This window comes from Dama dama, chromosome 8 (assembly GCF_033118175.1).
Source record: "Dama dama isolate Ldn47 chromosome 8, ASM3311817v1, whole genome shotgun sequence".
NCBI classification, from domain to species: domain Eukaryota; kingdom Metazoa; phylum Chordata; class Mammalia; order Artiodactyla; family Cervidae; genus Dama; species Dama dama.
In genome coordinates, this window is record NC_083688.1 from 42305656 (window position 1) to 42315933 (window position 10278).

The 10278-nt window shown below is 42.6% G+C and overlaps 1 long non-coding RNA gene across 1 annotated transcript; it reads right to left on the reverse strand.

The window, feature by feature from the left end:
• Positions 1–223: 223 nt before the first annotated feature.
• Positions 224–2758, reverse strand: LOC133060468 (uncharacterized). The gene is made up of 3 exons (XR_009693772.1): positions 2561–2758; positions 1620–1715; positions 224–418 (listed from the first exon to the last, which is right to left on the reverse strand). It is a non-coding gene; the product is annotated as an uncharacterized LOC133060468 (long non-coding RNA).
• Positions 2759–10278: the final 7520 nt, after the last annotated feature.

The following is a 10278-nucleotide window of genomic DNA, read 5'->3' on the forward strand; positions in this document are numbered from 1 at the left end:
CACGACCCCCACTTGCAGAGCCCTTCCAGAGCATAGGCACCTTTCTAAAGTACTTGCTTAACCACATCAACTCAGGTGACCCTCATGACAATCATGTGAGATAAGTAAATTAATCCCCTATTGATAGGTGAGGAAGCTGAAGCACAGAGAAGTTTGAAATAATTTTAATGAAGATCACACAACAAATAGTAGAACACAAGCCATCTGGCTCCGGTGACCACGTTCTTGTCCACTAGACGAATGCACGCCTAGAACTATTCCTGGAGCATGAAGTGAACTAAGGCCATCTTCCTCCTCCTTGATAAATCTGTGACAGGTTGGTTTGAGGTTGAACATAGGAGTGAAAACAGCTCCCTCCTGGAACTTCATGGTTCCAAGTCTCCACTGGTCAACGGAATCCAGTATAGACCCAATAAGGCTGCAAAGGGCAGAGTCAGGGGAAGTTAGTGGAGCTCTCGTGACCAGGAGAAGGGTGGGGAATACTGCTGGTTCAGCCTCTTATATTTGTTTCCCATTTCTAAAATCAAAATTCCATCTAGCTCACTGAGGCATATAATTCACAGGAGTCCCCCAGTGAAGGCAATGGGCAGTATCAGCCTGCCGGGGATAACCTGGATCCAGAATAGGTGGCCCCTCTCCATCAGAATTTTAGTGTGTAATTTCAACAATGGCCAGTTTGTGAAGAATGAATAAAATGTAAAGTGCATTTGGTAGCATCTCAAAAAGTTAACCAGAGAATTACCACATGGGTGGAATCGGAGAAGAACTGAAAGCAGGAACTTGAACAGATGTTCATACAGATGTAGACACACCAATGTTCATGGCAGAATTATTCACAGTAGTGAAACGCTGGTAACAACCTCTATGGTCTGAATGTTTCTGTCTCCCCAAAATTCCTACCTTGAAATCCTCATGCACAATGTGATGGTACTGAGACAGGGTCTTTAGGAGGTGAACATGTCATGAGGGTGGAGCTGCCATGAAAGGGACTAGTGTTGCCACGAAAGAGGCCCCACAGAGATCCTCCACCCCTTCCACCAGGATGAGAAGTCAGCCTCTGCAATGCAGAAGAGGACCTTCACCGGAACCAGACCCTGCTGACCCTCTGATCTTGGACTCTGAACCTCTAGAACTGTGAGAAATAAACTTCTATTCTTTATAAGCAACCCAGTCTGTGGTAATTCATTACAGCAGCCTAAATGGACTAAGACAACCGAAGTGTCCATTGACATGTAATTGGATAAACAAAATGTGGCATATCCATACAATGGAATGTTATTCAGTCATAGAAAGGAGTGAAGTACTGGTGCTTGCTGCAATATGGATGAACTTTGAAACTATTATGTGAAGTGGAGTCAGTCACAAATAAATGTTGTATGACCACTAATACATAGTACCTAAAATATGCATAATCAAAGATGTAGAAAGTAGAAGAGAGGTTATCAGTGGCTAAGGGGAGATGGGGATGGTGATGAAGTCATTGTTTAATGGATACGGAGTTTCTGATGCAGCTGATGAAGTTCTGGAAATGGATGGTGGTCATAGTTATACAACACTTGTGAGGTACTTAATGTCACTGAGTTGTACACTTAAAAAATAGCTAAAATAGTGGGACTGACCTGGTGGTCCAGTGGCCAAGACTCTGTGCTCTGGATGCAGGGGGAAGGGTTCGATCCCTTGTCAGGGAACTAGATCCCACACGCCACAGCTAAGACCTAACACAGCCAAATAAATAATATTTTCTTAAAAAATAGCTAAAATAGTAACTTTCAGGTTATGCAGACTTTACCACTATTTAAAAAAAAACACTTTTTTAAAATATAAAGTGTCTAGGAAATTTGGGAGATATTGCCAGTTACCTAGCCAATACCTAGTCTCCTCTTTTTCTTTATTAACAGAATCCAATCTGTTGGGGGCTGCGGGGAGTCCTGCTAAATTCTACGTTTCCCAGGCTCCCTGCCGATAAGGATGACCATGTGACTGTAAGCTGTGCAGTGAGAGGAAAATCTCTCTTTACTGAGTGAAACTTCTGGGAAAGTTCATTAAAAGGTGGGGGTGGGAGATGCTGATTCATCTGGCATAATCCCTTTTACCTCTGACCTTTTCCTCCTTCCGGCATGAAACCATGGGTATGATGGCTGGAACTTCAGCAGCCATCCAGAAACCATGAGGATGGAAGCCAGCACCAGGGAGGCAGAGCAGAAGGAGAGAAGGAACCTGAGACATCAAGGGCATCGTGGAGCTGCTCCACCTTTTGTGGAAGGCTTATCCCTGAACTTTATACATTACTTGAGAGAAAAGAGAACTCCTCTCTAGTTTAAACCCATGATTTTAAGGTCTTTGCTGCCTACTGAACACAATTATTAACTGATGCAGCACCTTAATCCCTATGGTTATTATTATTGCTAGTGATTTTATTACCAAGAAAGTATCTCCCCAGGCCAGCATTCATTTGACAATGTCATAAACACCTGTAAGTTTGGATTTGTCCTAAAATGAGCTATCCACAGGCCTAATGGGTACTCACTAGAAGCCAAAGGATCTGGTAAAACAGACCCACCTGCTTCCACAGCCACACAGGCCTTAATATAAACTGGAGCCATCACTGCCTGTCCCTGGAAGCAGCCACGTTGCTTTGATGCATTTCCTCCTCAGCAAGCTCCAGTGGTGAAGAGTTTTCTGCTCCACGGAGTGGAAAGAGGATCAGAAGGCATAGGCATCTTTTCCTTGCCAGAGTTAAAGGGAAGCTGAAGGCTTCTCCAACCGCCTTTCACAAGATCATGACGAACTAACCAGTATGAGCTGACTGGCTCATCATCTGAGTGAGTCACTCTGACACCTCACAGTTCCTTAACTTCCTCTACGTCCTCGACCTTGCCTACGCCCCAGCCCGCGCCAACAACTTCCGGCTGCGGCCCCACCCTGGACTTTGCCAGCGGCAGGAACTGCTCCACCAGAATCCCCACTTGGGACATTTACTGTTATCCAGCCCCTCCCTCCTCTTCAACTCCCTCCTCTCTGTACTTCCGTTCTTTGATCTCTTGATGGCCGATCCCACGAGTGTGTACATTGGTCCAAAGACGTTCAGCACTATCAAATTCAAATGCACAAGTCTTTTGACTCGGCAACCCTCTTCCTGGGCACTTATCTTACAGATCATTGGCATCTGGTCAGTAACACACATACAAGACAACATACCCAGAAGAAAGTTTGTTGTTTGGGGTTTTTTTTGTAACTTGTTGGGAAGATCCCTTGGAGTAGGACATAAGAACCTATGCCAGTATCTTACCTGTGAAATCTCACGGACAGAGGAGCCTGGCAGGGTGTACAGTCCATGGGTCCACAAACAGTTGGACATGGCTGAGCAACTGAGAGGGAACACACATGCCCATCAGACTGAATGCTAGGCACCTATTTCAAAATTGAGGCAAATCCATATGCAGTGCTAGGAAAAGTTCCCCAAGATACACTTGTAAAAGACAGATCATTTTATTTGTGCCACCTGTGTGGGTATAATTAACATGTATATTACCTGTATGTTTAACATATATACACATATATAAAACCCATATCCATAATATGAGTATATACATATATCTATGCCTACAATACATTTACACATACATAATCCCTACTATACTATCTCTGAAAGGATATATAAGACACTAACAATAGTAGATTATGGAGGTGCATAGTGAGAAAGGAAGACTTATTTTTCACTCTATATTCTTTCATGCTTCAATTTTGTTCCATGTACTAATATTACCTATTCAAAACTGTTTTCAAAGAAAATGTTCATCACAGAACTTTTCCTTTGCTCTCCTAGTCTCCTCATAGGCTTGCTGCATCCCCCACCTGTGGCTCAGAGGGTAAAGCATCTGCCTGCAATGCGGGAGACCTGAGTTCAATCCCTGGGTTGGGAAGATCCCCTGGAGAAGGAAATGGCAGCCCACTCCAGTATTCTTGCCTGGAGAATTCCATGGGGGAGGGCCTGGTGGGCTACAGTCCACGGGTTCGCAAAGAGTTGGACACGACTGAGCGACTTCACTTTCACTTTCACTTCTTTCACCTGACACAAATTCATGGTCCATCTGTAGCAGACACTTTAAACAAAAAAAAAAAAAAGTTAAACTTTTTATTTTGTATTGGGCTATAACCGATTAACAATGTTGTGGTAGTTGCAGATGAACAGCGAAGGGACTCAGACATACATATACAGGTATCCATTCTCCCCCAAGCCCTCCTCTCATCCAAGCTGGCACATAGTAATAACATTGAGCAGAGTTCCATGTGTGTAGCAGACACTCTTGACGCCCAGCCTTTATCCTCCCAGGCCTTCTCTTTCAATAGGCATTTCCAGACCAGACTTCCAACAGTCTCTTTGCCTGAGGCCATCTTCAGGCCACCAGAATTCTCTGTATTCATGTGTGTGGCAGCCCTCAACCCATGCGTGATTGCCCCGGAGTAGTCCTAACCAATGGCAAATGGGAAGCGATGTGCAAGGACGCTGGGGACATAACTCTAAGACGAGTTTTCACACTGGCTCCCAGAGTCCCCCTGCAGGAGTAAGCTCCCCTCACGTGTCTGCCGGGTCCTCCCTTTTCTGACTTGTCTCACTCCCCTTCTCACCTACAAGCATTTTTCCTGGACTCGCCTCCCAGTAAACTTCTTGCTCTCGAATCCCTATCCCAACATCTGCCTTGAGAGATGGCAAACAAAATGCAACGATTTCAACTATACCATCAATTTCTCTTGACTGTCTGTGTTCCTCCTGTGGCTAATCTACGACTGCTCTTACCCCAAACAACGAGCAGTCCAGTGCCCTTCAGAAAATCACTTAACCATGCCAACCAGCTCTCTGCAAACTCAGTACTTACAAACTCAAGCTGGCTCTTCAATGCTGCTGAAAATTCCTAGTCAGCTTCTTTCTCCTTTACTGGAAGCAGTATCTTCAAACTATTATTAAACTTGAGTCTGGAGTCCTGCTTACTCTCGTCTTCTTCCTTCAGAGTCACCATCTACTTCCCCAAGAAAAGAAAAGCATCAGCCGTTAATGCCTGGTGATTTCCATATCTAAGTATCCCACATGTGTTTATTTATTTTTCCTGATAAATTTCTTCTTTGGGATTTTCTTTGCATATGTACTTAAGGTACAGATGAGGTAGGTTCACATCCTGACTGGCAGTTTACCAGTCTTGCAACTCAGGCAGTTGACTCAATCTCTCACCTTTATAGTACAGAGATAGTAACAGTATGGTTCACACTGTTCAATCATACTTCATATGACTATTTGAGAAGTAAATGAGTTAATATATGCAAAGCACATAGACCGGAGCCTGAAATATTGTAAGAGCTCAGTAAATCTCATGGTTTTTGTCTTTTCCAAATATTCTGCAATGAACACTTAATACTTTTGAAATAAGAACCAATGAATATTATTATACATATATAAATGGATGTTCACATATCCAAAGGTCTCTATTTCCCTATGCTAGCGCCCCCATCTGTATGTACTAACTCAGCCTCTAACTCAGTATCCTAAACCTCTGACCCACTAGTTGTCCCCCTTCTCACTTCTGTCTTCATTCTCCCCTTCTCCATTGGCTCAGCCTCAAATATACTCAATTTTTCTCATTCAAAACAATAAATTTCCTTCCACCCTGCCTTCATATAAAGTTAACTCTTTCCTGTCCCTTGCTGCCTACCTTTCTCACCTCATATTACTCACCAAAATCAGACTTTCAGACCCTGCCATTCTAATAAGCTCCTCCAGCAGCAGCTTCTGATCTTACTTATCAAATTCTTTTTTTTTTTTTCAGTTCTTTTCTACCAAACCTCTTCCTATAGTACTTGAAAATATCAATTACCACCTCCTTCTGTTAACTGACTCATCATGACTTATGGAGCATTAAATGTATTATGAACTGTTTTAAGCACCAGAAATATAGTGATAAAAGACCCTCTAAGGTTGTGTTTCCCCAGGAAGCAGACCCAGAGATAGGAACTAAGTATAAGTAGCTTTTTGGGAAAGAGATCCCTGGAAACACTAATCAGGAGTGAAAAAGTGAACAGAGGAAGTGAAAAAGCCAAGCAGTATGAATAATTCGACTTAGCCCTGCTTTGGACCTCTCCAAGACAGCAGAAAGAAAACTTCAGCACTGTCCCCCCGAGAAGGTGAGAATACAGCTATTCTGCCACCAACCCTCACTCGCAAGTAACTTCCCAGCACGTGCAGCACACCTCATGTGCTAGAGGAAGCCTCAGAAAGTTACAGGTGCTGCAGGAAGAAGATGCTGGTGTCCATGGTAACGGGTGCATCAGGGGCACCAGCAGAGTCTGCTTCAAAGACTGGCAAGGTTCCTGTTCTGTGGAATGGCCAGAAACAAAGAAAAAAAAAAAAGAAAGCAAAAAATGAACAATGTGGCTGCAGATAAGGCCAAATGCTATGAAGAACATGAAACCATGTGATGAACTGGCGACTGAATGTGGATGTTACAGGTTGAACAGTGTCCCCATATCTGTTGGAGTCCTAACCTCCAGTACCTCAGAGAGTGACCTTTTTCTTCTGGAGACAGGAGTTAATCAAGTTAAAGTGAGATCATTAGTGTGGACCTCCATCCAATACGACTGGTGTCTTCATGAAAAGGGGAAATATGGACGTACATACCCACCTAGAAGGAAGACAACGTGATGAGACACAGGGAAAAGACATCTATCTGCAAGCCGAGGAGAGAAGCCAGGAGCAGGTCCCCCCTCCCAGCTCTCAGGAAGAAACCAACCATGCCAACACCTGGATTTTGGGCATCTAACTTCCAGAAACAAGACAACAAATTTCTGTTGTTTAAGTCACCTAGTTGGTGGTACTTTATTATGGCAGGCCAAGCAAACTAATGCAGTGGGTGTTTGCTATGGAGATGGGATGCTCAGAGAAGACCTCTCTGTGGAGGTAGTATTTAAGCTGAGGCCTGACCAAAGACAGAGCCAGAGTACATTGGTCTGGGGCAGAGCTCTTCAGACAAGGGGGGCAGCAAAGGCATGCTCCTGTGGAAGGGGGTGGACTTGGTACATTAAAAAACTAGGAGGAGGGCTGTTGTGGCTGGATTTGGTGAACAAGGGGAAAATGTATAGGATGAGGTCAGAGAGCTGGGTAGGGCCAGATATGGGTCCATTTAGGTCATGATAAAAGTCTTGGGATTTTAGTGGAAGTGCAATGGGAAATCACCAAAGGATTTTAATATGATCTTCTTTGTGCCTTTGAAGAGTGTTCTGTCTTCCGAGTGGAGAATGGTCTTGGTTGAGCGGGGGACGAGATAGAAGCGGAGGGACCGCTGAGGAGGCTGTTGCAGTCACCCAGCGGAGAGGTAGGGGGGTCTTGGGTCATGAGGTGGGGGAATTCTAGAGAAACAGAGAAGAAGTGAACAAATTCAGATATAAATAGGAGTTGATAAAATTTGCTGCTGAGAGGAGAGGAGCATAATCAGAAAGACGCCTGTTTGCTTACTTAGGCAACTGGGCGGTGTGTGTAGTCGCTCAGTCGTATCCAACTCTTTGCAACCCCATGGACTGTAGCCCCCCAGGCTTCTCTGCCCATGGGATTCTCCAGGCAAGAGTACTGGAGTGGGTAGTCATTCCCTCCTCCAACTGGGTGGAAGGTGAGCCATTTACTGAGATGGGGAAACCTGGAGATGACAAGTTTAAAATAAGAAGGGAGGCGAACCCTCCTCTTCCCTTGCCTTTCGGGGCACTGCTCTCCCCAGCTTTTCTCCTTCCTTCTCTGTATTCTTTCTCCATTTCTTTCTGGCTCCTCTTTCTCTATTCATCCTTGCTCCCACACTCTCTCGGGATGATTTCAGCCGTTCCCAAGACTCCGGTAGCACCTATCTGCCAATCATTTCTGACTGTGCATGTCCAATCCAAACTCCCTTCAACATTCTTGCCCAATGTAAAAAATGCACAAGGTGAAAACTGTGAATTAAGTTTTGCAACAAAAATGAGGACTCTAGACTGCAAAACATCATCTAAGATAGCTCGGAGGAGCTGCTCTGAAGAGGTGGGGAGGGGCCGATGAGGCTGTAGGTATCCATGTAATTTTGGTGAAGAGGGACACGTGCCATCAAGCACATGTTTTGGCAGGAAGTTGTTGCTAGTCATGAGGAACAAATGCCTCCATTAATGATTTTAGTGCTTTTCTAGATGTGGGAAGATGCGAGGATTTGGGCTCATAATATCCTCTCCTAAAAATATCTATCTGAAGGATTATTCTGCTAGTTTTTCCCTGAGCACAGAATGCCTCATTCCTGAACACCTTTCAGGGTATGTTGAAGGTAAGGTCAGTGACTGCAGTGACTAGCGATTTAATCCTTGTAGAAGCAAGTGACAACTAAATGGCAAGTGACAATTTTTAGTTGACATTCCAGAACTGTATTTTCAGCTGCCTTATAGATTTCACACCTGGAAATTCAACTAATGTGCCCGTGTCTCCGTAAGTCCACTCATGCAGGCTCACCCTCAAATCTACTCATCCTGGTGGGTTCTGCAGCTCATCTCATGACTCAACCATCCGTCTGACCTCTCTTGTTCTCATCTCCTCCCACTTCCACCCCACATTTTTCCCCAAGCTCCATAATGGTTAAATGTGGTTATGATAACTGTCACTATGGAGACTTAAGGAACAGGAGAGCATTAGGCATTAGGATTTTAAACAGCATTAATGATTTAGTGGAATTGAAAATCCTGTTCTTAAGACATTACTCTAAAGTAATGTGAAATATTGTGAGGTTATCTGAAATATTTAGTGATTGGAATATGTTTTGATGAGAACATAAATCTCCTAGAGAAGAGAAAACAATCCCTCAACTAGAAATTAGGAGCCAAAATTTAAGTATAAGCTTTGTCACCTATTTGCAATTTGTTCTCAGCTAATAAGTCATTTGCCACTTCTGTGTCTCAGTTTTCTAATCTGTCAAATGGCTATGAAAATTAATACAATTCCTACTCAACTCACAGGAAGTTCACTGTAAAGGAAAAAAGATTATTATCATGAAAAGTGTCATGGAGGAAATAAATGGAATCAAATAGAATATTAAAAGAATAATCCATCATGACCAAGTAAGGTTTATAATAGGAGTAAAAACATAGTTTAACATTTGGACATCTATTACTATTACTTACTACATTAACAAATCAAAGTGAAGAAATCAAATAATCTTTGAGAAAGATGCCCAAAAACAATTTAAAATAATTCAATGTTAATTTGTGATTTTAAAAACTCTTATCAAGTTAAGCAACTTTTATTTTAATTCTTGGCTTGCTCAGTTAATTTGTTATGTGTTTCTCATAAGGGTAGGTTTAGGGTGAAATCTTCAAAAGCCAATGCTTTCAAAAATTCTTTTCAGTTAAAGAAAAGCTGCCAAAAAATGTTTTTCAGTGACAAGCATGAAGGAATAGAATTTGAAATAGGATTTTGTTATTTGAAATCATCTTAAAGGCTTATACTTATTGCATTATTTTCTTTGTGTGAATATTATTGGCATAGTCTTAATTTATGGATGCAAAGTCTTTAATCAGAGTTGCAATCTCCAATAACATCTGTAAAAGAGCACCTGCTCAGGGAGCAAAGATAAGCTCAAGAGTGTAGAAGCACAAAAAAAAATTTGATATTTCTTGTCCTTTTTTTTCAAAAGAATTTACTGACATTCCTATCTCTTTCTAGCAACTCATGCTGACTGTATCTAATTGGATCACAAAAACCAGTCATTCATCTCTCCCACCCCTGGCCCTTCCCTCTGCTTCCACACCATGAGTGAATGTGAGCAGCCCTGAATCATTTCCAAGTCACGGGCAATGCAAGCAAGTTAGAAGAGCTTTTATTTGTCTATTTTCTTCAGAGTAAAGTGATCGGCCTAGATTTCAAGCCATGGATTCATGGGGCATGATTATTGAAAGGGGTCTGAACAACCCAGTCTAGACCAGTGGTTTTCAACCCCAACTGCACATTAGAAACAGTTAACAATCCTCAGTCTTCACCCTCAAAGCACTGGATTTAGTTGGTCTGGTAAGTGATTCTGACTTTGGTATTTTTGCAAAGCTCCCCCAGATGATTCTAACATGTAACCACAATTTGAAACCACTGCTCTACTTTAATCTTTTCATTAAAAGAGTGGAATGTAGACCTAGAGTGAACAGTTGATAACAGCAGATCTCATTGACTTATATGTAATACTTATGTTAAGAAGATCTCCAAAACTTAGAAATTAGTCCAAAATATATGTCCATTTA